Source organism: Oncorhynchus masou, unplaced genomic scaffold, assembly GCF_036934945.1.
Source record: "Oncorhynchus masou masou isolate Uvic2021 unplaced genomic scaffold, UVic_Omas_1.1 unplaced_scaffold_551, whole genome shotgun sequence".
Classification (NCBI taxonomy): Eukaryota; Metazoa; Chordata; class Actinopteri; order Salmoniformes; family Salmonidae; genus Oncorhynchus; species Oncorhynchus masou.
This window is the reverse complement of record NW_027011926.1, coordinates 193,055-218,763: the sequence shown is the minus strand read 5'-3', so window position 1 is coordinate 218,763 and position 25,709 is coordinate 193,055. Positions and strand designations below refer to the sequence as shown.

At 44.0% G+C, this 25,709-nt stretch overlaps 1 pseudogene; it reads right to left on the bottom strand.

Moving 5' to 3' along the window:
* Positions 1–390: 390 nt before the first annotated feature.
* Positions 391–22,565, bottom strand: LOC135536062 (cyclin-D-binding Myb-like transcription factor 1; annotated as a pseudogene).
* Between the last annotated feature and the right edge of the window lie 3,144 nt (positions 22,566–25,709).

The window sequence follows — 25,709 nt, the reverse complement described above, 5'->3', positions numbered from 1 at the left end:
TGTTGCAGGCCTGGGTAGGGCCTGAATGTTGCAGGCCTGGGTAGGGCCTGAATGTTGCAGGCCTTGGTAGGGTAGGGCCTGAATGCTGCAGGCCTGGGTAGGGTAGGGCCTGAATGTTGCAGGCCTTGGTAGGGTAGGGCCTGAATGTTGCAGGCCTTGGTAGGGTAGGGCCTGAATGTTGCAGGCCTTGGTAGGGTAGGGCCTGAATGTTGCAGGCCTGGGTAGGAATACCCTTTGCAATATTGGTAAACCCAGGTCAATGTAAACCTGCCAACACCTGTCTCAAAATGTTAAATCAGAATGTGGACAAGATCAGGACAAAGGAGCAGGTATAACCGGGGATAAAGTGTCGGACGATCGTCAGGCAGTACTAAAACACACCAGAGTAGCAACTGTGGGAGTTTTTATTACACATAAATAAAGTAAATGCAGATATAATTCAGTGTCAGATGAATGAGAATCTGTCCTGTTCTTTGTGTGGTCAGTAGGCAGACGGTTCCAACAGACACACTGGGACCTGTCGGCTGCTGTTCTGAGGCGGAGAACCAGAGAATCTACAACGACACTGAGTGGACAAAACATTAAGAGCACTACTTTATTTACCTTTATTTTACTAGGCAAGTCAGTTAAGAACAAATTCTTATTTTCAATGACGGCCTAGGAACAGTGGGTTAACTGCCTGTTCAGGGGCAGAACGACAGATTTGTATCTTTTCAGCTCGGGGGTTTGAACTTGCAACCTTTTGGTTACTAGTCCAACGCTCTAACCACTAGGCTACCCTGCCGCCCCACTATCCAGGTGATATGATCCCTTATTAAATCCACTTCAGGGTAGAGGAGACAGGTTAAATCCACTTCAGGGTAGATGAAGTAGAGGAGACAGGTTAAATAAGGACTTTTTAGCCTTCTGACATGGGGTTGCAACTCAATATTAGTAAGTTCTTTGTCCACTCAGTGTGGCTCTGGCTGCAGTCTTTATAATGGACAGTTTGGAAAAGCCGTTCTGCAACACACTCACTCTCTCTCGCTCTCACACACACGGTCAGGCCGGCTCCCACAGGAGCCCACAATGACATCATAGTCTCACCTCTGACCCAAGAGAACTTCTTCTTGGTTGGGGTTTGATGGCGGTGTACATACCAGTATTACTGCCATACCCAAGAAAACATTTAAAGGGGAGGGGCTTAATGGCCAACTCAGCCAATCAGAAATAATGTCCAAAATTATGACATGTCCACTCTGCTGTTTGATGGGCTCCATCAGTGATGATGTCATCCAGCTCAGTCAGAGCCATCCTGGTTCTCCAGGATCATATCTGAAGGAGAGAAGAGGAGGATGAGAGTGAGTGAGTGAGTGAGTGAGTGAGTGAGTGAGTGAGTGAGTGAGTGAGTGAGTGAGTGAGTGAGTGAGTGTACCTGTTAGTGTGCTGCTGACATTTGTAGGAGAAACGATAAGCACCGCCCCCTTCGCTATCCCAGAATCCACCGCCTGCTCCTGAGAGGGAGAGTCCAGGACCTTGGCAGTAAAGCTGTCTGTCATTGGCTCCGGAGTCTCGGTGGCTCCGCCTTCTGATGAACCAATCAGGAAGTTCTGCTCTGGCTCCTCCCCCTGCATTTCCACAACCAGCTGTGATTGGCAAAGAGGCTCTGGAGAGCTGTGGTCAGAGGTGACCGTCTGAATGATGACGCTGTCATTGGAACAAAGACCCTCCGTCTGACAACAAGAAAACATGCTGCACTTAAAGTCAGATAATAATTAGTTTCTATGGGAGTGAACATTATTTAACAATATTACTAAGGACGAGTTCACCAGGGATATATTACTAACTAAGGACTAGTTCACCAGGGATATATTACTAACTAAGGACTAGTTCACCAGGGGTATATTACTAACTAAGGACGAGTTCACCAGGGGTATATTACTAACTAAGGACTAGTTCACCAGGGGTATATTACTAACTAAGGACTAGTTCACCAGGGGTATATTACTAACTGAGGACTAGTTCACCAGGGGTATATTACTAACTAAGGACTAGTTCACCAGGGGTATATTACTAACTAAGGACTAGTTCACCAGGGGTATATTACTAACTTAGTTCACCAGGGGTATATTACTAAGGACTAGTTCACCAGGGGTATATTACTAACTAAGGACTAGTTCACCAGGGGTATATTACTAACTAAGGACTAGTTCACCAGGGGTATATTACTAACTAAGGACTAGTTCACCAGGGGTATATTACTAACTAAGGACTAGTTCACCAGGGGTATATTACTAACTAAGGACTAGTTCACCAGGGGTATATTACTAACTAAGGACTAGTTCACCAGGGGTATATTACTAACTAAGGACTAGTTCACTAACTAAGGACTAGGGGGTATATTACTAACTAAGGACTAGTTCACCAGGGGTATATTACTAACTAAGGACTAGTTCACCAGGGGTATATTACTAACTAAGGACTAGTTCACCAGGGGTATATTACTAACTAAGGACTAGTTCACCAGGGATATTACTAACTAAGGACTAGTTCACCAGGGGTATATTACTAACTAAGGACTAGTTCACCAGGGGTATATTACTAACTAAGGACTAGTTCACCAGGGGTATATTACTAACTACTAGTTCACCAGGGGTATATTACTAACTAAGGACTAGTTCACCAGGGGTATATTACTAACTAAGGACTAGTTCACCAGGGGTATATTACTAACTAAGGACTAGTTCACCAGGGGTATATTACTAACTAAGGACTAGTTCACCAGGGGTATATTACTAACTAAGGACTAGTTCACCAGGGGTATATTACTAACTAAGGACTAGTTCACCAGGGGTATATTACTAACTAAGGACTAGTTCACCAGGGGTATATAGTTCACTAACTAATGACTAGTTCACCAGGGGTATATTACTAACTAAGGACTAGTTCACTAACTAAGGACTAGTTCACCAGGGGTATATTACTAACTAAGGACTAGTTCACCAGGGATATATTACTAACTAAGGACTAGTTCACCAGGGGTATATTACTAACTAAGGACTAGTTCACCAGGGGTATATTACTAACTAATGACTAGTTCACCAGGGGTATATTACTAACTAAGGACTAGTTCACCAGGGGTATATTACTAACTAAGGACTAGTTCACCAGGGGTATATTACTAACTAAGGACTAGTTCACCAGGGGTATATTACTAACTAAGGACTAGTTCACCAGGGGTATATTACTAACTAAGGACTAGTTCACCAGGGGTATATTACTAACTAAGGACTAGTTCACCAGGGGTATATTACTAACTAAGGACTAGTTCACCAGGGGTATATTACTAACTAAGGACTAGTTCACCAGGGGTATATTACTAACTAAGGACTAGTTCACCAGGGGTATATTACTAACTAAGGACTAGTTCACCAGGGGTATATTACTAACTAAGGACTAGTTCACCAGGGGTATATTACTAACTAAGGACTAGTTCACCAGGGGTATATTACTAACTAAGGACTAGTTCACCAGGGGTATATTACTAACTAAGGACTAGTTCACCAGGGGTATATTACTAACTAAGGACTAGTTCACCAGGGGTATATTACTAACTAAGGACTAGTTCACCAGGGGTATATTACTAACTAATGACTAGTTCACCAGGGGTATATTACTAACTAAGGACTAGTTCACCAGGGGTATATTACTAACTAAGGACTAGTTCACCAGGGGTATATTACTAACTAAGGACTAGTTCACCAGGGGTATATTACTAACTAATGACTAGTTCACCAGGGGTATATTACTAACTAAGGACTAGTTCACCAGGGGTATATTACTAACTAAGGACTAGTTCACCAGGGGTTCACCAGGGTATATTACTAACTAAGGACTAGTTCACCAGGGGTATATTACTAACTAAGGACTAGTTCACTAACAGGACTAGTTCACCAGGGGTATATTACTAACTAAGGACTAGTTCACCAGGGGTATATTACTAAGGACTAGTTCACCAGGGGTATATTACTAACTAAGGACTAGTTCACCAGGGGTATATTACTAACTAAGGACTAGTTCACCAGTGGTATATTACTAACTAAGGACTAGTTCACCAGGGGTATATTACTAACTAAGGACTAGTTCAGTATCTAACCTAGTTCACCAGGGTATATTACTAACTAAGGACTAGTTCACCAGGGGTATATTACTAACTAAGGACTAGTTCACCAGGGGTATATTACTAACTAAGGACTAGTTCACCAGGGGTATATTACTAACTAAGGACTAGTTCACCAGGGGTATATTACTAACTAAGGACTAGTTCACCAGGGGTATATTACTAACTAAGGACTAGTTCACCAGGGGTATATTACTAACTAAGGACTAGTTCACCAGGGGTATATTACTAACTAAGGACTAGTTCACCAGGGGTATATTACTAACTAAGGACTAGTTCACCAGGGGTATATTACTAACTAAGGACTAGTTCACCAGGGGTATATTACTAACTAAGGACTAGTTCACCAGGGGTATATTACTAACTAAGGACTAGTTCACCAGGGGTATATTACTAACTAAGGACTAGTTCACCAGGGGTATATTACCAGGACTAGTTCACCAGGGATATATTACTAACTAAGGACTAGTTCACCAGGGGTATATTACTAACTAAGGACTAGTTCACTATATTACTAAGGACTAGTTCACCAGGGGTATATTACTAACTAAGGACTAGTTCACCAGGGGTATATTACTAACTAAGGACTAGTTCACCAGGGGTATATTACTAACTAAGGACTAGTTCACCAGGGGTATATTACTAACTAAGGACTAGTTCACCAGGGGTATATTACTAACTAAGGACTAGTTCACCAGGGGTATATTACTAACTAAGGACTAGTTCACCAGGGGTATATTACTAACTAAGGACTAGTTCACCAGGGGTATATTACTAACTAAGGACTAGTTCACCAGGGGTATATTACTAACTAAGACTAGTTCACCAGGGGTATATTACTAACTAAGGACTAGTTCACCAGGGGTATATTACTAACTAAGGACTAGTTCACCAGGGGTATATTACTAACTAAGGACTAGTTCACCAGGACTAACTAAGGACTAGTTCACCAGGGGTATATTACTAACTAAGGACTAGTTCACCAGGGGTATATAGTTCACTATATTACTAGTTCAGGACTAGTTCACCAGGGGTATATTACTAACTAAGGACTAGTTCACCATATTACTAACTAAGGGTTCACCAGGGGTATATTACTAACTAGTTCACCAGGATATAGTTTCACCAGGGGTATATTACTAACTAAGGACTAGTTCACCACCAGGGTATATTACTAACTAAGGACTAGTTCACCAGGGGTATATTACTAACTAAGGACTAGTTCACCAGGGGTATATTACTAACTAAGGACTAGTTCACCAGGGGTATATTACTAACTAAGGACTAGTTCACCAGGGGTATATTACTAACTAAGGACTAGTTCACCAGGGGTATATTACTAACTAAGGACTAGTTCACCAGGGGTATATTACTAACTAAGGACTAGTTCACCAGGGGTATATTACTAACTAAGGACTAGTTCACCAGGGGTATATTACTAACTAAGGACTAGTTCACCAGGGGTATATTACTAACTAAGGACTAGTTCACCAGGGGTATATTACTAACTAAGGACTAGTTCACCAGGGGTATATTACTAACTAAGGACTAGTTCACCAGGGGTATATTACTAAGGACTAGTTTCACTAAGGACTAGTTCACCAGGGGTATATTACTAAGGACTAGTTCACCAGGGGTATATTACTAACTAAGGACTAGTTCACCAGGGGTATATTACTAACTAAGGACTAGTTCACCAGGGGTATATTACTAACTAAGGACTAGTTCATATTTATAAGGACTAGTTCATATATTACTAACTAAGGACTAGTTCACCAGGGGTATATTACATATATATAACTAAGGACTAGTTCACCAGGGGTATATTACTAACTAAGGACTAGTTCACCAGGGGTATATTACTAAGGACTAGTTCACCAGGGGTATATTACTAAGGACTAGTTCACCAGGGGTATATTACTATAAGGACTAGTTCACCAGGGGTATATTACTAACTAAGGACTAGTTCACCAGGGGTATATTACTAACTAAGGACTAGTTCACCAGGGGTATATTACTAACTAATAACTAGTTCACCTGAGGGGTATATTATAACTAAGGACTAGTTCACCATATATTACTAACTAGGACTAGTTCACCAGGGTTATTACTAACTAAGGACTAGTTCACCATCATATAACTGAGGGAACGTATATTACATATATATAACAGGACTAGTTATTTATCATCATATAACAGAGACTGAGGGTTATTTATCATCATATAACAGAGGACTAACGTATTTATCATCATATAACTGAGAGACTAGTTATTTATCATCATATAACAGAGACTGAGTTCATATCATATAACTAGTTCACCAGGGGTATATTACTAACTAAGGACTAGTTCACCATATATAACAGGACTAGTTCACCATATTACTAACTAAGGACTAGTTCACAGAGGACTGAACGTATATTATAACTAAGGACTAGTTCACCAGGGGTATATTACTAACTAAGGACTAGTTCACCAGGGGTATATTATCATCATATAACAAGGACTGAGCGTTATTTATCATCATATAACAGAGACTGAACGTTATTTATCATCATATAACAGAGACTGAACGTTATTTATCATCATATAACAGAGACTGAACGTTATTTATCATCATATAACAGAGACTGAACGTTATTTATCATCATATAACAGAGACTGAACGTTATTTATCATCATATAACAGAGACTAATTTATCATCATATAACTGAGAGACTGAACGTTATTTATCATCATATAACTGAGAGACTGAACATTTATCATAATCGTCACAAGTGTTTCTCTAAAAGCTGTCTGGGTTTAAATATCTTCATTGTACAGAAAGCTTAATCAATTATTAGATTACTTCCTGTTAAGTTCCCCAGCAAGAAAAACAAACAGGGGAATGAACTAAATGTCACTGACAACCAAAACTAAACCGGTGGGGTTTTAGGAGGGGTTCTGAAAGACACTCATGGGGATGTCCACTGAAAGTTGACCCATTCTGTAAATGTTGCTCCATCCCTGACTCACCGAGAGGCTGTGTAGGATGATGTGTTCTGGGGACGAGGGGGAGGAGCTAGCCGTCAGTGTGACGGTGGGATTGCTGGAAAGGCTGAGCGGCAGGCTCTGATTGGCTGCTGTCTGAAGGAAGTATGTCCCTGGAGTCCCTGTAGGGTGCAGGTGGAAAGACTACACACACACACAGTGATTGTTGTGATAGTGAGATTAAAAGAGGATTACATCAACATTGTGTCTACATTTAAAAGGTAATATTATGGTCTAATCCAACTCACAGGTAAGATCTGTAAGGTCTGCAGAGCAGCAGTGTTGAGGGTGATGGTCTCTGTGTCACTGGCTCCAGCACTGTCTGAGGCTGATAGAGACACCAGTCAGTACCCACACACACACACACACACACACACACACACACACACCAGCACTGTCTGAGGCTGATAGAGACACCAGTCAGTACCCACACACACACACACACACACAAAACACACCAGCACTGTCTGAGGCTGATAGAGACACCAGTCAGTACCCACACACACACACACACACACACACACACACCAGCACTGTCTGATAAGGTCAGTGATAGGCTGATAGAGACACCAGTCAGTACTGAGGCTGATAGAGACACCAGTCACCCACACACACACACACACACACACACTGTACACACACACACACACACACACTGTCTGAGGCTGATAGAGACACCAGTCAGTACCCACACACACACACACACACACACACACACACACACACACACACACACACACACACACACACACCAGCACTGTCTGAGGCTGATAGAGACACCAGTCAGTACACACACACACACACACACACACACACACACACACACACACACACACCAGCACACACACACACACACACACACACACACACACTTACTTCCCCTCCCCTGTACTGACCCAGGTGTGTGATCTGCAGGGGGATCTGCAGTGCTGTGACGGGCCGGGGGGGGGAGCTACAGCACTCCTCCAATCGCGTGACTCGGATCTGCAGGGAAGGGCTACCTGGCCCAGTGCCCGCCCCTAACGGCACCTGAGTCTCCATCAACTCCTGAAGACCCTTCAGTAACACTACACACAAACACAGTATTATCTGCAGTAGTAAAACTATCACTAGTTTGTTAACATGTATGATTTAAACATGTTGCTGATACTGGATATGAGAGGTCAGGGGTCAGAGGTGAGGAGAGGTAAGGGTCAGATGAGGTGAGGAGTGATGAGAGTTAATGGTCAGAGAACAGGAGGGAGAAGTAAGAATCAGAGGTCAGGAGTGAGAGGTAGGGGTCAGGAGAGGGTCAGATGAGTTGGTAGGGGTCAGAAGTGAGATCTAAGGGTCAGGAGAGGTAAGGGTCAGAGGTGAGGAGAGGTAAGGGTCAGAGGTGAGGAGAGGTAAGGGTCAGGGGTCAGAGGAGAGGTCAGAGTAAGGGGTTAGAGGTGAGGAGTGATGAGAGATAAGGGTCAGAGGTGAGGGAAGGTAAGGGTCGGGTCAGAGGTGAGAAGTGATGAGGTAAGGGTCAGAGGTGAGGCCCAGGGGTGTTACCGTGGAAGGGCAGTTCCTTGTGATTGGCTACTTGTCTCTTGATGCTCCACCACTTAGATCTGAGCCACTGAGGAGAGCGAACACTGCTCCACCCCCCCGCTAGCTCCTCCCACTTTAACTCATTCTCATCATCCACATCCAACTCCACTATCCTGCGCGCGCGCACACACACACACACACACACACACACACACACACACACACACACACACACACACACACACACACACACACACACACACACACACACAGAGAGAGAGTAAGCCAGAAGAAGTAGACACCAGATAACGGTACTTTCATCAATAAAGCTGGTTTGAATTCTGCTTTCTATTAAATGTAATTACCCACCCAGAACCCCACCACCCAGAACCCCACCACCCAGACCCCCACCGCCCAGACCCCCACCACCCAGACCCCCACCACCCAGACCCCCACCACCCAGACCCCCACCACCCAGATACCCACCACCCAGACCCCCACCACCCAGAACCCCCACCACCCAGACCCCACCGCCCAGAACCCCACCACCCAGAACCCCCACCGCCCAGACCCCCACCGCCCAGACCCCCACCACCCAGACCCCCACCACCCAGACCCCCACCACCCAGACCCCCACCACCCAGATACCCACCACCCAGACCCCCCACCACCCAGAACCCCCACCACCCAGTACCCCACCACCCAGATCCCTTCCACCCAGACCCCCACCACCCAGATCCCTTCCACCCAGACCCCCACCACCCAGACCCCACCAGAACCCCACCACCCAGACCACTCCCTACCTGTGTACTAAGCTGAGATCCTGGTCTTTGGTCCACTCCAGTCCCTCCACTCTGTTTCCAGTTGAGGTAGTTGAGCCATTTAGAGCGACACTGTTTCTCCCAGACCCCCCACCAGATCAGCTACAGCCGCCCACGACACCCCGCCCCACTGCACGGCCCGACACACACCCCCAGGGCATACCACTGTCCAGACCCTCCCTCCTCCCAGACCACTTCCCTACACACACAGACAACTGTAAGTCCCGCTTCCTAAAGCATAAACCCTCCAGGAGAAAGTATCTAACCTGCTTCCTAAAGCATAAACCCTCCAGGAGAAAGTATCTAACCTGCTTCCTAAAGCATAAACCCTCCAGGATAAAGTATCTGACCTGCTTCCTAAAGCATAAACCCTCCAGGATAAAGTATCTGACCTGCTTCCTAAAGCATAAACCCTCCAGGATAAAGTATCTGACCTGCTTCCTAAAGCATAAACCCTCCAGGATAAAGTATCTGACCTGCTTCCTAAAGCATAAACCCTCCAGGATAAAGTATCTGACCTGCTTCCTAAAGCATAAACCCTCCAGGATAAAGTATCTGACCTGCTTCCTAAAGCATAAACCCTCCAGGATAAAGTATCTGACCTGCTTCCTAAAGCATAAACCCTCCAGGATAAAGTATCTGACCTGCTTCCTAAAGCATAAACCCTCCAGGATAAAGTATCTGACCTGCTTCCTAAAGCATAAACCCTCCAGGATAAAGTATCTGACCTGCTTCCTAAAGCATAAACCCTCCAGGATAAAGTATCTGACCTGCTTCCTAAAGCATAAACCCTCCAGGATAAAGTATCTGACCTGCTTCCTAAAGCATAAACCCTCCAGGATAAAGTATCTGACCTGCTTCCTAAAGCATAAACCCTCCAGGATAAAGTATCTGACCTGCTTCCTAAAGCATAAACCCTCCAGGATAAAGTATCTGACCTGCTTCCTAAAGCATAAACCCTCCAGGATAAAGTATCTGACCTGCTTCCTAAAGCATAAACCCTCCAGGATAAAGTATCTGACCTGCTTCCTAAAGCATAAACCCTCCAGGATAAAGTATCTGACCTGCTTCCTAAAGCATAAACCCTCCAGGATAAAGTATCTGACCTGCTTCCTAAAGCATAAACCCTCCAGGATAAAGTATCTGACCTGCTTCCTAAAGCATAAACCCTCCAGGATAAAGTATCTGACCTGCTTCCTAAAGCATAAACCCTCCAGGATAAAGTATCTGACCTGCTTCCTAAAGCATAAACCCTCCAGGATAAAGTATCTGACCTGCTTCCTAAAGCATAAACCCTCCAGGATAAAGTATCTGACCTGCTTCCTAAAGCATAAACCCTCCAGGATAAAGTATCTGACCTGCTTCCTAAAGCATAAACCCTCCAGGATAAAGTATCTGACCTGCTTCCTAAAGCATAAACCCTCCAGGATAAAGTATCTGACCTGCTTCCTAAAGCATAAACCCTCCAGGATAAAGTATCTGACCTGCTTCCTAAAGCATAAACCCTCCAGGATAAAGTATCTGACCTGCTTCCTAAAGCATAAACCCTCCAGGATAAAGTATCTGACCTGCTTCCTAAAGCATAAACCCCTCCAGGATAAAGTATCTGACCTGCTTCCTAAAGCATAAACCCTCCAGGATAAAGTATCTGACCTGCTTCCTAAAGCATAACCCCTCCAGGATAAAGTATCTGACCTGCTTCCTAAAGCATAAACCCTCCAGGATAAAGTATCTGACCTGCTTCCTAAAGCATAAACCCTCCAGGATAAAGTATCTGACCTGCTTCCTAAAGCATAAACCCTCCAGGATAAAGTATCTGACCTGCTTCCTAAAGCATAACCCCTCCAGGATAAAGTATCTGACCTGCTTCCTAAAGCATAAACCCTCCAGGATAAAGTATCTGACCTGCTTCCTAAAGCATAACCCCTCCAGGATAAAGTATCTGACCTGCTTCCTAAAGCATAAACCCTTCAGGATAAAGTATCTGACCTGCTTCCTAAAGCATAACCCCCCAGGATAAACTATCTGACCTGCTTCCTAAAGCATAACCCCTCCAGGATAAAGTATCTGACCTGCTTCCTAAAGCATAACCCTCCAGGATAAAGTATCTGACCTGCTTCCTAAAGCATAACCCCTCCAGGATAAAGTATCTGACCTGTGTTGCAGGTGTCCTTCATTAGTCGGCAGCGGTCTTTAACAGACGAGGCGCTGCGGCCCAGAGCGGCTCCTATGGTGGCCCAGTCATTACCATGCTTCTGTCTCAGCCTAAACACATCACATCCTCAGACTGCAGCACATATGGACTGGAGACACGTTTAGAGGAGGAAGTGATGTCATACTCACTCTTTCAGCTTGTTGATCTCCTCAGGAGAGTACCTTTACAACAACAACAGCAACAACAACATCAGCTCACACACACCAACCCACCAAAACTCTGTGTGTCTGGGGGAGGGGGGTATGATCATGTGTGTGTGTGTGGGGGGAGGGGTTGCTATGACGGTGTGTGTGTGGGGGGTAGGGGTTGCTATGACGGTGTGTGTGTGGGGGGAGGGGTTGCTATGACGGTGTGTGTGTGGGGGGAGGGGTTGCTATGACGGTGTGTGTGTGGGGGGGGAGGGGTTGCTATGACGGTGTGTGTGTGTGTGGTGAGGGGTTGCTATGACGGTGTGTGTGTGGGGGGAGGGGTTGCTATGACGGTGTGTGTGTGGGGGGAGGGGTTGCTATGACAGTGTGTGTGTGTGGGGAGTGGTTGCTATGACGGTGTGTGTGTGTGGGGGGAGGGGTTGCTATGACGGTGTGTGTGTGGGGGGAGGGGTTGCTATGACAGTGTGTGTGTGTGGGGAGGGGTTGCTATGACGGTGTGTGTGTGTGGGGGGAGGGGTTGCTATGATGATGTGGGGGGGGCTATGATGATGTGGGGGGGTATGATGATGTGTGTGTGTGTGTGGGGGGGGGGGTACTGACTTGCCCACATGGTTGCGGTTATCGTACATGCGGAGGACTCGTCGGTAGACGGCGAACAGCGGGCGGTTCAGACCCCAGGCCACGCTGCGGTAGAAATCCTTACGCTCCTCCTTAGACATCTCAAAGATGATCTCAGCTGGGTCCTCCATTCCCCGACCCTGCACACACACACAAAGTACTACAGACTCCCTAACACAAGTCACCTGGTGGGAACTCTTACCGTGTGTGTGTGTGTGTGTGTGTGTGTGTGTGTGTGTGTGTGTGCGTGCGTGTACCTTCACATATTGTTGGATGTTGCTCATCAGGAGGTCGATCTCCTCTTTAGACCACATGCCTTGTTTCCACTTATGACCTGCAGACAAACAACCAATCACAGCCTCTGTTAGCCCACTGACCAATCACAGCCTGAGTAAACCCACTGAACAACCACAGATATATGTAGCAAGCTCCATGTGCATTATGTGTACACCTTTGTTAACCAGTGTGTCTTTATCCTCCTTGGTGGTGAACCAGGCCTGGCTGACAGGAGATATCTCCTCACTGTTCTGAGGATCCTCACTCTGCAAGATCTACACACACACACACACACACACACACACACACACACACACACACACACACACACACACACACACACAGTAAAGAAAAATTAAGAGGACGGGAGTGGAGAGGAGAGAGAATGAAAGGAGAGAGGAGAAGAGGAGAGGAGAAGAGAATGAGAGGAGAGAGAATGAAAGGAGGAGAGGGAAGAATGAGAGGGAGAGAGAGAATCAGAGGAGAAGAATCAGAGGAGACGAGGAGAGGAGAGAGAATCAGGAGAAGAGAGGAAGAGGAGAGAATGAGAGGAGAGAAAGAGGTCGTGGGAGGGGTTTGTCAGGTACCTGTATCTGGGCCACACCCTCTTCCGTAATGTCACCGTCGTCGGTGGCGGTCATAGTCACCTCGAAGCTCTCGTCTCCCTCTGACACTGAAACAATGACTTATCAATGACCCAAGACCAGCTCAGTTCATCCCTATCATTGTGACAATGAGTCATCATAATGCTGCATCAAATGTACATGGTCCTAGGGGCATTGGCAGATACAATGTAAGTAACTTAAATTATGTCCCCCTAATTGCCCTGAATGCCTCAAGTTATCAGTCAACCCACCAGGGTACTTACAAACAGCATAGGAATTAAATAATCAATATGTACTGATGATATCTTTACTAATGTTGCAGAAACTTGTTTTAAAGCAGTATCCAAATCCATAGGATGTAGTGATCCCAATATAATAGCCATATCTTGGAAAACCAAAGTTCCAAAGACTGGACCTAATATAGGGTTCAAGAGGTCATAAAAGAAGTTTTGTAGTGATTCATATGTTGATGATGTAAAGATTATTTGCTGGTCTGTGGTGTGTAATGAGGAGCAACCAGACGCTGCTGGTCTGTGGTGTGTAATGAGGAGCAACCAGACGCTGCTGGTCTGTGGTGTGTAATGAGGAGCAACCAGACGCTGCTGGTCTGTGGTGTGTAATGAGGAGCAACCAGACGCTGCTGGTCTATGGTGTGTAATGAGGAGCAACCAGACGCTGCACTTGACACATTTATGTAATTGCTTATTCTAGTTACTAATAAGCAGAACCCATTAAGAAAATGACTGTAAAAACTGTTAAATCCCTGCGGATTGATGAGGAATTTAAAAATGGTATGGTTGAGAGGGATGAGGCAAAAGGTATGGCAAATAAGTCTGGCAGCACAACTGATTGGCAAACATTGAAATCATGTGACTAAACCAAATAAAAATAAACTATACTATGAAACAAAAATGTATTTACATAAAGAATGATAGTAAAAAGCTTTGGAGCATCTTAAATTAAATTTTGGGAACAAAAGCCAACTCGGCTCCATCATTCATTGAATCAGATGGCTCATTCATCACAAAGCCCACTGATATTGCCAACTACTTTAATGACTTTATCATTGGCAAGATTAGCAAATTTAAGGATGACATGCCAGCAACAAACGCTGACACTACACATCCAGGTATATCAGACCAAATTATGAAAGACAAGAATTGTACTTTTGAATTCCGTTAAGTCAGTGTGGAAGAAGACATTCAACAAGCACAGCACTTACACATATGACTGATGATTGGCTGAGAGAAATTGATGATAAAATGATTGTGGGGGTTGTCTTGTTAGACTTCAGTGCAGATTTGGACATGATTGATCATAGTCTTCTGCTGGAAAGACATATGTGTTATGGCTTTACACCCCCTGCTATAATGTGGATGAAGAATTACATGTCTAACAGAACACAGAGGGTGTTCTTTAATGGAATCCTCTCCAACATAATCCAGGAAGAATCAGGCATTCCCCAGGGCAGCTGTTTAGGCACCTTACTGTTTTCAATGTTTACTAACGACACGCCATTGACTGAGTAAAGCCTGTGTCTATGTTTTCGGATAACTCAACACTGTACATGTCTGCTACTACAGCGACTGAAATGACTGCAACACAAAGAGCTGCAGTTAGTTTCAGAGTGGGTGGCAAGGAATAAGTTAGCCCTAAATATTTCAAAAACTAAAAGCACTGTATTTGGGACAAATCATTCACTAAACCCTAAACCTCAACTACATCTCATAATGAATAATGTGGAAATTGAGCAAATTGAGGAGACTAAACTGCTTGGAGTAACCCTGGATTGTAAACTGTCATGGTCAAAACATATTGATACAACAGTTACTAAGATGGGTAGAAGTCTGACCATCGTCGTCTATCTGAAAGACTGATAGTTGAAGGAAACTTACATGTTCCCATGTGGAAAATCATGAGCGCATTCAACATTGAAGTCGACTTTATAGGGGAGTCAAGACTGATCTACTAACCCCCCTGCATCATAACTAACCCCCCTGCATCATAACTAACCCCCCTGCATCATAACTAACCCCCTGCATCATAACTAACCACCCTGCATCATAACTAACCCCCTGCATCATAACTAACTGCCATGCATCATAACTAACCCCCTGCATCATAACTAACCCCCCTGCATCATAACTAACCCCCTGCATCATAACTAACTGCCCTGCATCATAACTAACTACCCTGCATCATAACTAACTACCCTGCATCATAACTAACCACCCTGCATCATAACTAACTACCCTGCATCATAACTAACCACCCTGCCCTGCCTCATAACTAACCCCCCTGCATCATAACTAACCCCCCTGCATCATAACTAACTACCCTGCATCATAACTAACCCCCCTGCATCATAACTAACCCCCTGCATCATAACTAACTACCCTGCATCATAACTAACCACCCTGCCCTGCATCATAACTAACCCCCCTGCATCATAACTAACCCCCTGCATCATAACTAACTACCCCTGCATCATAACTAACACCCCTGCATCATAACTAACTACCCTGCATCATAACTAACTACCCTGCATCATAACTAACCACCCTGCCCTGCATCATAACTAACTACCCTGCATCATAACTAACTACCCTGCATCATAACTAACTACACTGCATCATAACTAACCACCCTGCATCATAACTAACCACCCTGCATCATAACTAACTACCCTGCATCATACCTAACTACCCTGCATCATAACTAACTACCCTGCACCATAACTAACTACCCTGCATCACAACTAACTACACAATATAATTTGTAGGTCAGTCAAAATTGACCAGAATACATCACGGTTTTGATTCTCTCGAACAAGGCCAATGTGCGTGTTACCGTGTGGAAGATAATGTGTGTTACCGTGTGGAAGATAATGTGCGTGTTACCGTGTGGAAGATAATGTGCGTGTTACCGTGTGGAAGATAATGTGCGTGTTACCGTGTGGAAGATAATGTGTGTGTTACCGTGTGGAAGATAATGTGCGTGTTACCGTGTGGAAGATAATGTGTGTGTTACCGTGTGGAAGATAATGTGCGTGTTACCGTGTGGAAGATAATGTGTGTTACCGTGTTACCGTGTGGTAGATAATGTGCGTGTTACCGTGTGGAAGATAATGTGCGTGTTACCGTGTGGAAGATAATGTGCGTGTTACCGTGTGGAAGATAATGTGTGTTACCGTGTGGAAGATAATGTGTGTGTTACCATGTGGAGGACAGTGTAGTATGATGCTGCCGTCGCTGTCCTGGGTGAGAGTGACAGAGTTGACAGACTCCAGGGTCACCGAGTCCTCGTCTTCCCCCGTGCTCATACTGAAACACACACACACACTTCAACTACACTGATAGTATGCGTGTCAAGAAAGATATGCCATTCATTTATAATAGTTGACCACATTTAGATGGGCAGTACAACAAGGAACTAGGACACAAGGAGGCCCCAGATCTGGATCAGTGAATCTCTCTCAACTGAGTCAAATATAACAAACTGTGTGCTTTGAATTAGAGGTCAACTGATTAATCGGAATTGCCAATTAATTAGGGCTGATTTCAAGTTTTCCTAACAATTTGGAAATCTGTATTTTTGGGCGCCGATTTCCGATATATATATATATACATACATACATTTTATTTTTTGGTAGACCTTTTATTTAACTAGGCAAGTCAGTTAAGAACACATTCTTATTTTCAATGACTGCCTAGGAACTGTGGGTTAACTGCCTTGTTCAGGGGCAGAACGACAGATTTTCAACTTGTCAGCTCAGGGGTCCAATCTTGCAACCACAGTTAACTAGTCCAACGCTCTAACCATTGCACTCCACGAGTAGCCTGCCTGTTACGCGAATGTAGTAGAAGCCAAGGTAAATTGCTAGCTAGCATTAAACTTATCTTATAAAAAAACAATCAATCATAATCACTAGTTATAACTACTGATCCAGTTTTGCAGGCAATATTAACCAGGTGAAATTGTGTCATTTCTCTTGCGTTCATTGCACGCAGAGTCAGGGTATATGCAACAGTTTGGGCTGCCTGGCTCATTGCGAACTAATTTGCCAGAATTTTACGTAATTATGACATAACATTGAAGGTTGTGCAATGTAACAAGAATATTTAGACTTAGGGATGCCACCCATTAGATAAAATACCGAACGGTTCCGTATTTCACTGAAATAATAAACGTTTTGTTTTCGAAATGATAGTTTCCGGATTCGATCATAATAATGACCAAAGGCTCGTATTTCTGTGTGTTATTATGTTATAATTCAGTCTGATTTGGTAGAGCAGTCTAACTGAGCAGCAGCAGGCTCGTAATCATTCATTCAAACAGCACTTTTGTGCGTTTTGCCAGCAGCTCTTCGCAAGCACAGCGCTGTTTATGACTTCAAGCCTATCAGCCTAATGGCTGGTGGAACCAATGTGAAATGGCTAGCTAGTTAGCTGGGTGTGCGCTAATACTGTTTCAAACGTCACTCGCGTTTAGATTTGGAGTAGTTGTTCCCCGTGCGCTGCAAGGGCCGCGGCTTTTGTGGAGCGATGGGTAACGATGCTTCGAGGGTGGCTGTTGTCGATGTGTTGCTGGTTCGAGCCCAGGTAGGAGCGAGGAGAGGGACGGAAGCTATACTGTTTGGCAATACTAAAGTGCCTATAAGAACATCCAATAGTCAAAGGTATATGAAATACAAACGGTATAGAGAGAAATAGTCCTATAAATACCTTATTATATAGAAACCATTATACACAGGCAGTTAGAAAAGCCAAGGCTAGCTTTTTCAAGCAGAAATTTGCTTCCTGCAACACTAACTCAAAAGAGTTCTGGGACACTGTAAAGTCCATGGAGAATAAGAACACCTCCTCCCAGCTGCCCACTGCACTGAAGATAGGAAACACTGTCACCACTGATATCTCCACCATAATTGAGAATTTCAACAAGCATATTTCTACGGCTGGCCATGCTTTCCACCGGACTACTCCTACCCCGGTCATCAGCACTGCACCCCCCCACAGCAACTCGCCCAAGCCTTCCCCATTTCTCCTTCTCCCAAATCCGTTCAGCTGATGTTCTGAAAGAGCTGCAAAATCTGGACCCCTACAAATCAGCCGGGCTAGACAATCTGGACCCTTTCTTTCTAAAATGATCTGCCGAAATTGTTGCCACCCCTATTACTAGCCTGTTCAACCTCTCTTTCGTGTCGTCTGAGATTCCCAAAGATTGGAAAGCAGCTGCGGTCATCCCCCTCTTCAAAGGGGGGGACACACTTGACCCAAACTGCTACAGACCTATATCTATCCTACCATGCCTTTCTAAGGTCTTCGAAAGCCAAGTCAACAAACAGATTACCGACCATTTCGAATCCCACCATACCTTCTCTGCTATGCAATCTGGTTTCAGAGCTGGTCATGGGTGCACCTCAGCCACGCTCAAGGTCCTAAACGATATCTTATTAACTGCCATCAATAAGAAACATTATTGTGCAGCTGTATTCATTGATCTGGCCAAGGCTTTCGACTCTGTCAATCACCACATCCTCATCGGCAGACTCGACAGCCTCGGTTTCTCAAATGATTGCCTCGCCTGGTTCACCAACTACTTCTCTGATAGATTTCAGTGTGTCAAATCGGAGGGTCTGCTGTCCGGACCTCTGGCAGTCTCTATGGGGGTGCCACAGAGTTCAATTCTTGGACCGACTCTCTTCTCTGTATACATCAATGAGGTCGCTCTTGCTGCTGGTGAGTCTCTTTTTTATTTATTTTTATTTTTTACCTTTATTTAACCAGGCAAGTCAGTTAAGAACAAATTCTTATTTTCAATGACGGCCTGGGAACTGTTCCCAGGCCTGTTCAGGGGCAGAACGACAGACCTGTACCTTGTCAGCTCGGGGGTTTGAACTCGCAACCTTCCGGTTACTAGTCCAACGCTCTAACCACTAGACTACCCTGTTGCCCTCTGATCCACCTCTACGCAGACGACACCATTCTGTATACTTCTGGCCCTTCTTTGGACACTGTGTTAACAACCCTCCAGGCAAGCTTCAATGCCATACAACTCTCCTTCCGTGGCCTCCAATTGCTCTTAAATAAAAGTAAAACTAAATGCATGCTCTTCAACCGATCGCTACCTGCACCTGCACATCACTGTCTGACTTAGAATACTTAGGTGTCTGTTAGACTGTAAACTCTCCTTCCAGACCCATATCAAACATCTCCAATCCAAAGTTAAATCTAGAATTGGCTTCTGACTTAAAATCCTTCACTCATGCTGCCAAACATACCCTTGTAAAACTGGCCATCCTACCAATCCTTGACTTTGGCGATGTAATTTACAAAATAACCTCCAATACCCTACTCAACAAATTGGATGCAGTCTATCACAGTGCAATCCGTTTTGTCACCAAAGCCCCATATACTACCCACCATTGCGACCTGTACGCTCCCGTTGGCTGGCCCTCGCTTCATAGTCGTCGCCAAACCCACTGGCTCCATGTCATCTACAAGACCCTGCTTGGTAACGTCCCCCTTTATCTCAGCTCGCTGGTCACCATAGCATCTCCCACCTGTAGCACACGCTCCAGCAGGTATATCTCTCTAGTCACCCCCAAAACCAATTCTTTCTTTGGCCGCCTCTCCTTCCAGTTCTCTGCTGCCAATGACTGGAATGAACGACAAAAATCTCTGAAACTGGAAACACTTATCTCCCTCACTAGCTTTAAGCACCAACTGTCAGAGCAGCTCACAGATTACTGCACCTGTACATAGCCCACCTATAATTTAGCCCAAACAACTACCTATTTCCTTACTGTATTTAATTTATTTAGCTCCTTTGCACCCCATTATTTTTATTTCTACTTTGCACATTATTCCATTGCAAATCTACCATTCCAGTGTTTTACTTGCTATATTGTATTTACTTTGCCACCATGGCCTTTTTTTGCCTTTACCTCCCTTATCTCACCTCATTTGCTCACATCGTATATAGACTTGTTTATACTGTATTATTGACTGTATGTTTGTTTTACTCCATGTGTAACTCTGTGTCGTTGTATGTGTCGAACTGCTTTGCTTTATCTTGACCAGGTCGCAATTGTAAATGAGAACTTGTTCTCAACTTTTTTCCTGGTTAAATAAAGGTAAAATAAAAATATTAACTACAACCTAAAACCTCTTACCTTGGAATATTGAAGTCTCATGTTAAAAGGAACCACCAACTTTCATATGTTCTTATGTTCTGAGCAAGGAACTTAAACGCTTTTTTACATGGCACATATTTTACATGGCACACATTTTACATAGCACACATTACTTTCTTCTCCAACACTTTGTTTTTGCATTATTTAAACCAAATTGAACATGTTTCATTATTTATTTGAGGCTAAATTGATTTTATTTGTTTTATGTTAAGTTAAAATAAGTGTTAATTCAGTATTGTTGTAATTGTCATTATTACAAATTTTAAAAAATATCGGTATCAGCATTTTTGGTCCTCCAATAATCGGTATCGGCGTTGAAACATCATAATCTGTCGACCTCCACTGTGAATACCATGTAGCTTGGTGAGCCTGTGAATACCATGTAGCTAGCTAAGCCTGAGAATATTGTGTAGCTAGCTGAGCCTTTGAATACAGTGTAGCTAGCTGAGCCTGTGAATACCGTGTAGCTAGCTGAGCCTGTGAATACCATGTAGCTAGCTGAGCCTGTGAATACCATGTAGCTAGCTGAGCCTGTGAATACCGTGTAGCTAGCTGAGCCTGTGAATACCGTGTAGCTAGCTGAGCCTGTGAATATTGTGTAGCTAGCTGAGCCTGTGAATACAGTGTAGCTAGCTGAGCCTGTGAATACCATGTAGCTAGCTGAGCCTATATATATCATGTAGCTAGCTGAGCCTGTGAATACCATGTAGCTAGCTGAGCCTGTGAATATCGTGTAGCTAGCTGAGCCTGTGAATACAGTGTAGCTAACTGAGCCTGTGCATATCATGTAGCTAACTGAGCCTGTGCATATATATATCATGTAGCTAGCTGAGCCTGTGAATACCATGTAGCTAGCTGAGCCTACGCATATCATGTAGCTAACTGAGCCTGTGCATATCATGTAGCTAACTGAGCCTGTGCATATCATGTAGCCAGCTGAGCCTGTGCATATCATGTAGCCAGCTGAGCCTGTGCATATCATGTAGCTCGCTGAGCCTGTGCATATCATGTAGCTCGTTGAGCCTGTGGATACCATGAAGGGTAGCTTGTTTAGCCCCAGATCAGTGCATGACAGGAGAAGAGACGAGTGAAGGACACCAACTAACTAATAAGAATGAGATGCACCCAGTCGTTGTCGTGGTACCAGCTACCTAATGCACTTTGGCTAAAACACGGCTTTTAGCCAAAGGCTTTTATAGTTACGGCTGTGTCTTAATCAAAACAACAACGGCCAAATCAAATAAAAATGTATTTGTCACATGCTTCGTAAACAGGTGTAGGCTAACAGTGACAAAATAATGAGGAATAAATAGACAATGAGTAACGATAACTTGGCCATATACACAGGGTACCGAGTTAATGAGCAGGGAGGGGTACGAGGTTATTGAAGTAGATATGTACATACAGGTAGGGGTAACGTTACTAGGCAACAGGATAGATAAAACAGTAGCAGCAACGTCTACATGATTACACAACCAGGCCCTGTGCTGGTCGTTAGCCATAGCACATCATGCTAACTAGCTAGCATGCCAGCTAAATGAAAGAAGGCGAAAAGTCTCCGACGCCATGTTAGATCAGAAATTGTAGCTTGTGGTGTCTACGCAGGGTCGACATTTCAGCGTTGTTATTGTGTTGTGTTTATGTTGCAGCCCGTTTCATCATTGGCTCTATCTTTTTTTACCACATCGAGCCCCAAGCACAATCTGAATTATACGTTTGATTTTGTTACTTACTTCCTGTTTTTGGTCCGGGCACTTCGGAGAGACCAGGATGGAGGCAAATGCCAGGATGGAGAACCACTCTGGTGGGGTTTCCGCTAGATAACACAGCCACAAAGGCGAAATCGTAAAAAATCATGAAAAAAAGGTCTTCATTTCATGTTAGGGCTAGGTATAAGGTTAGCAGTGTTAGTTTTAAAATCAGAGTTTAAGAATATATTTTGTCGAAATAGGCGGGGGTTAACTAGTGTGGCTGTGTTAACTAGTGAATACCCTCTGGTAGAGAAGGCATGAGGGTTGCCAGATTTGGTCAAAAAAACAAAGTTTCTTCAGTTGCTTTGGTCAGAGAGGAAGAGGCAAAGTGAGACGTTTTACTTCGCCCGAAATCTGACCACGATAAATAAGAATACGAATTGAGAAATGTTCATATAGAGGTCAATGAGTGTCAAATTTGGTCAACAAAAAAGGTAATTGCTAATTTGCTATGTGAGGCTTATTTGATTCAATATAAGTTTCGTAATGGTTAGGTCGTGTTACGAATGCACTGATATAGGTGGAAGTGTCGTATTTCAGCAACTTTAAAAAATGACATTGCCATTGAGGGATTTTAAATTAATCAATTTCTATTAGTTGAAGGCAATCAGCCTATGAAGAAGAACATTGATTACTTTAACATGGAGATGGCCTTAATGGCGATGCCCATGCTGTCACAGATGCTACAATGGCACAGATACAAAGATGAGTCCTCTATCTCTCTATGGCCTGTTGTTCACCGGTATTTGCCCTCTAATTGGCTATAATGGTCCTACTGATCTTGCCACATCCCATCTGCCTTCCATCTTTTAGGACATGTATTTCCATTGTAAGAGCAGTCAATCGACTATATTGTCAATATAAAATACAAACTTTGCTTTGGTTCAAATCTAAAGGTGTCCAACAAACTAAATAAAGGTCTCCAAACTGTTAAAGGATATCAACAAAATAAAATGGAACATTTGTTTATGATTTTGTAGTGGGACAACCTATACATTTGCAAAAAATACACTTATCTGGCAACCCGGAGCATTCACATTGCTCTATTGTCAGTCATCGGACTATAATCATTTTCGCTATAAACGGTTTTTGAAAGAGCTCCAACATGTCGGAGAGAAAGTATATAGAAATCACGTATTTGATAAATAATAAATATTGTATTATGGAGGATTCTGTGTTAATTCATTTGCAGCTGGCAATCAGCTCAGACACACACCTGATCCCATCAAATACCAAGTGGAATAAGGCATTTGCTTGTGATTTATTGAAAGGAAAGCTTGGAGAAAATTCATCAAGGGACACAGTATTACAATTCAATAGATTTTATTTGTGTAAATGTAATAAGGCTTTAACAGAGGATTTGATAGGATAGATACACTGAAAAAACTGAACTATGAATATGATTTATTATATTTTCCATCTCTTGTTCTCTCGTGTGCATGTTATAATTAAGGATCCCATTTAGTTCCTGCCAAGGCATCAGCTACACTTCCTGAGGTTTATTATGGATCCTCATTAGTTCCTGCCAAGGCAGCAGCTACTCTTCCTGAGGTTTATTATGGATCCTCATTAGTTCCTGCCAAGGCATCAGCTACACTTCCTGAGGTTTATTATGGATCTCCATTAGTTCCTGCCAAGGCAGCAGCTACTCTTCCTGGGGTTTATTATGGATCCTCATTAGTTCCTGCCAAGGCAGCAGCTACACTTCCTGAGGTTTATTATGGATCCTCATGAGTTCCTGCCAAGACAGCAGCTACTCTTCCTGGGATTAATTATGGATCCTCATTAGTTCCTGCCAAGGCAGCAGCTACTCTTCTTGGGGTTTATTATGGATCCTCATTAGTTCCTACCAAGGCAGCAGCTACTCTTCCTGGGGTTTATTATGGATCTTCATTAGTTCCTGCCAAGGCAGCAGCTACTCTTCCTGGGGTTTATTATGGATCCTCATTAGTTCCTGCCAAGGCAGCAGCTACTCTTCCTGGGGTTTATTATGGATCCTCATTAGTTCCTGCCAAGGCAGCAGCTACTCTTCCTGGGGTTTATTATGGATCCTCATTAGTTCCTGCCAAGGCAGCAGCTGCACTTCCTGAGGTTTATTATGGATCCTCATTAGTTCCTGCCAAGACAGCAGCTACTCTTCCTGGGGTTTATTATGGATCCTCATTAGTTCCTGCCAAGGCAGCAGCTACTCTTCCTGGGGTTTATTATGGATCCTCATTAGTTCCTGCCAAGGCAGCAGCTACTCTTCCTGAGGTCCAGCAACATTAAGGCAGTTATACACTTTAAAGGTGGCCGAAGGAGGAATTGGCTTTGGGGGTGACCAGTGAAATATACCTGCTGGAGCACGTGCTACGGGTGGGTGCTGCTCTGGTGACCAGTGAGCTGAGATAAGGCAGGGATTTACCTAGCAAAGACTTATAGATGACCTGGAGCCAGTGGGTTTGGCGACGAATATGAAGTGAGGGCCAGCCAACGAGAGCATACAGGCCGCAGTGGTGGGTAGTTTATGGGGCTTTGGTGACAAAACGGATGGCACTCTGATAGCAAATTGGATGCAGTGTTGTAAATGACATCTTCAAAGTCAAGGATCGGTAGGATAGTCAGTTTTACGAGACTATGTTTGGCAGCATGAGTGAAGGATGCTTTGTTGCGAAATAGGAAGCCAATTCTAGATTTAATTTTGGATTGGAGATTTGGTGTGAGTCTGGAAGGAGAGTTTCCAGTCTAACCAGACACCTAAGTATTTGTAGTTGTCCACATATTCTAAGTCCGAACCGTCCAGAGTAGTGATGCTGGACGGGCGGGCAGGTGTGGGCAGCGATCGGTTGAAGAGCATGCATTTAGTTTTATTTGCATTTATGAGCAGTTGGTGGCCACGGAAGGAGAGTTGGCATTGAAGCTTGTCTGGAGGTTAGTTAACACAGTGTCCAAAGAAGGGCCATAAGTATACAAAATGGCGTCATCTGCGTAGAGGTGGATCAGAGAATCACCAGCAGCAAGAGCGACATCATTGATATATACAGAGAAAAGAGTCGCCCCGAGGATTGAACCCTGTGGCACCCCAATAGAGACTGCCAGAGATCCGGACAACAGGCCCTCCGATTTGACACACTGAACTGTCTGAGAAGTAGTTGATGAACCAGGTGAGGCAGTCATTTGAGAAACCAAGGCTGTTGAGTCTGCCGATAAGAATGTGGTGATTGACAGAATCGAAAGCCTTGGCCAGGTCGGTGAATACAGCTGCACAGTATTTATTGTCTGTTATCGATGGCGGTTATGATATCGTTTAGGACCTTGAGCGTGGCTGAGGTGCACCCATGACCAGCTCAAAAAGCAGATTGCATAGTGGAGAAGGTACCTGTGAATACCATGTA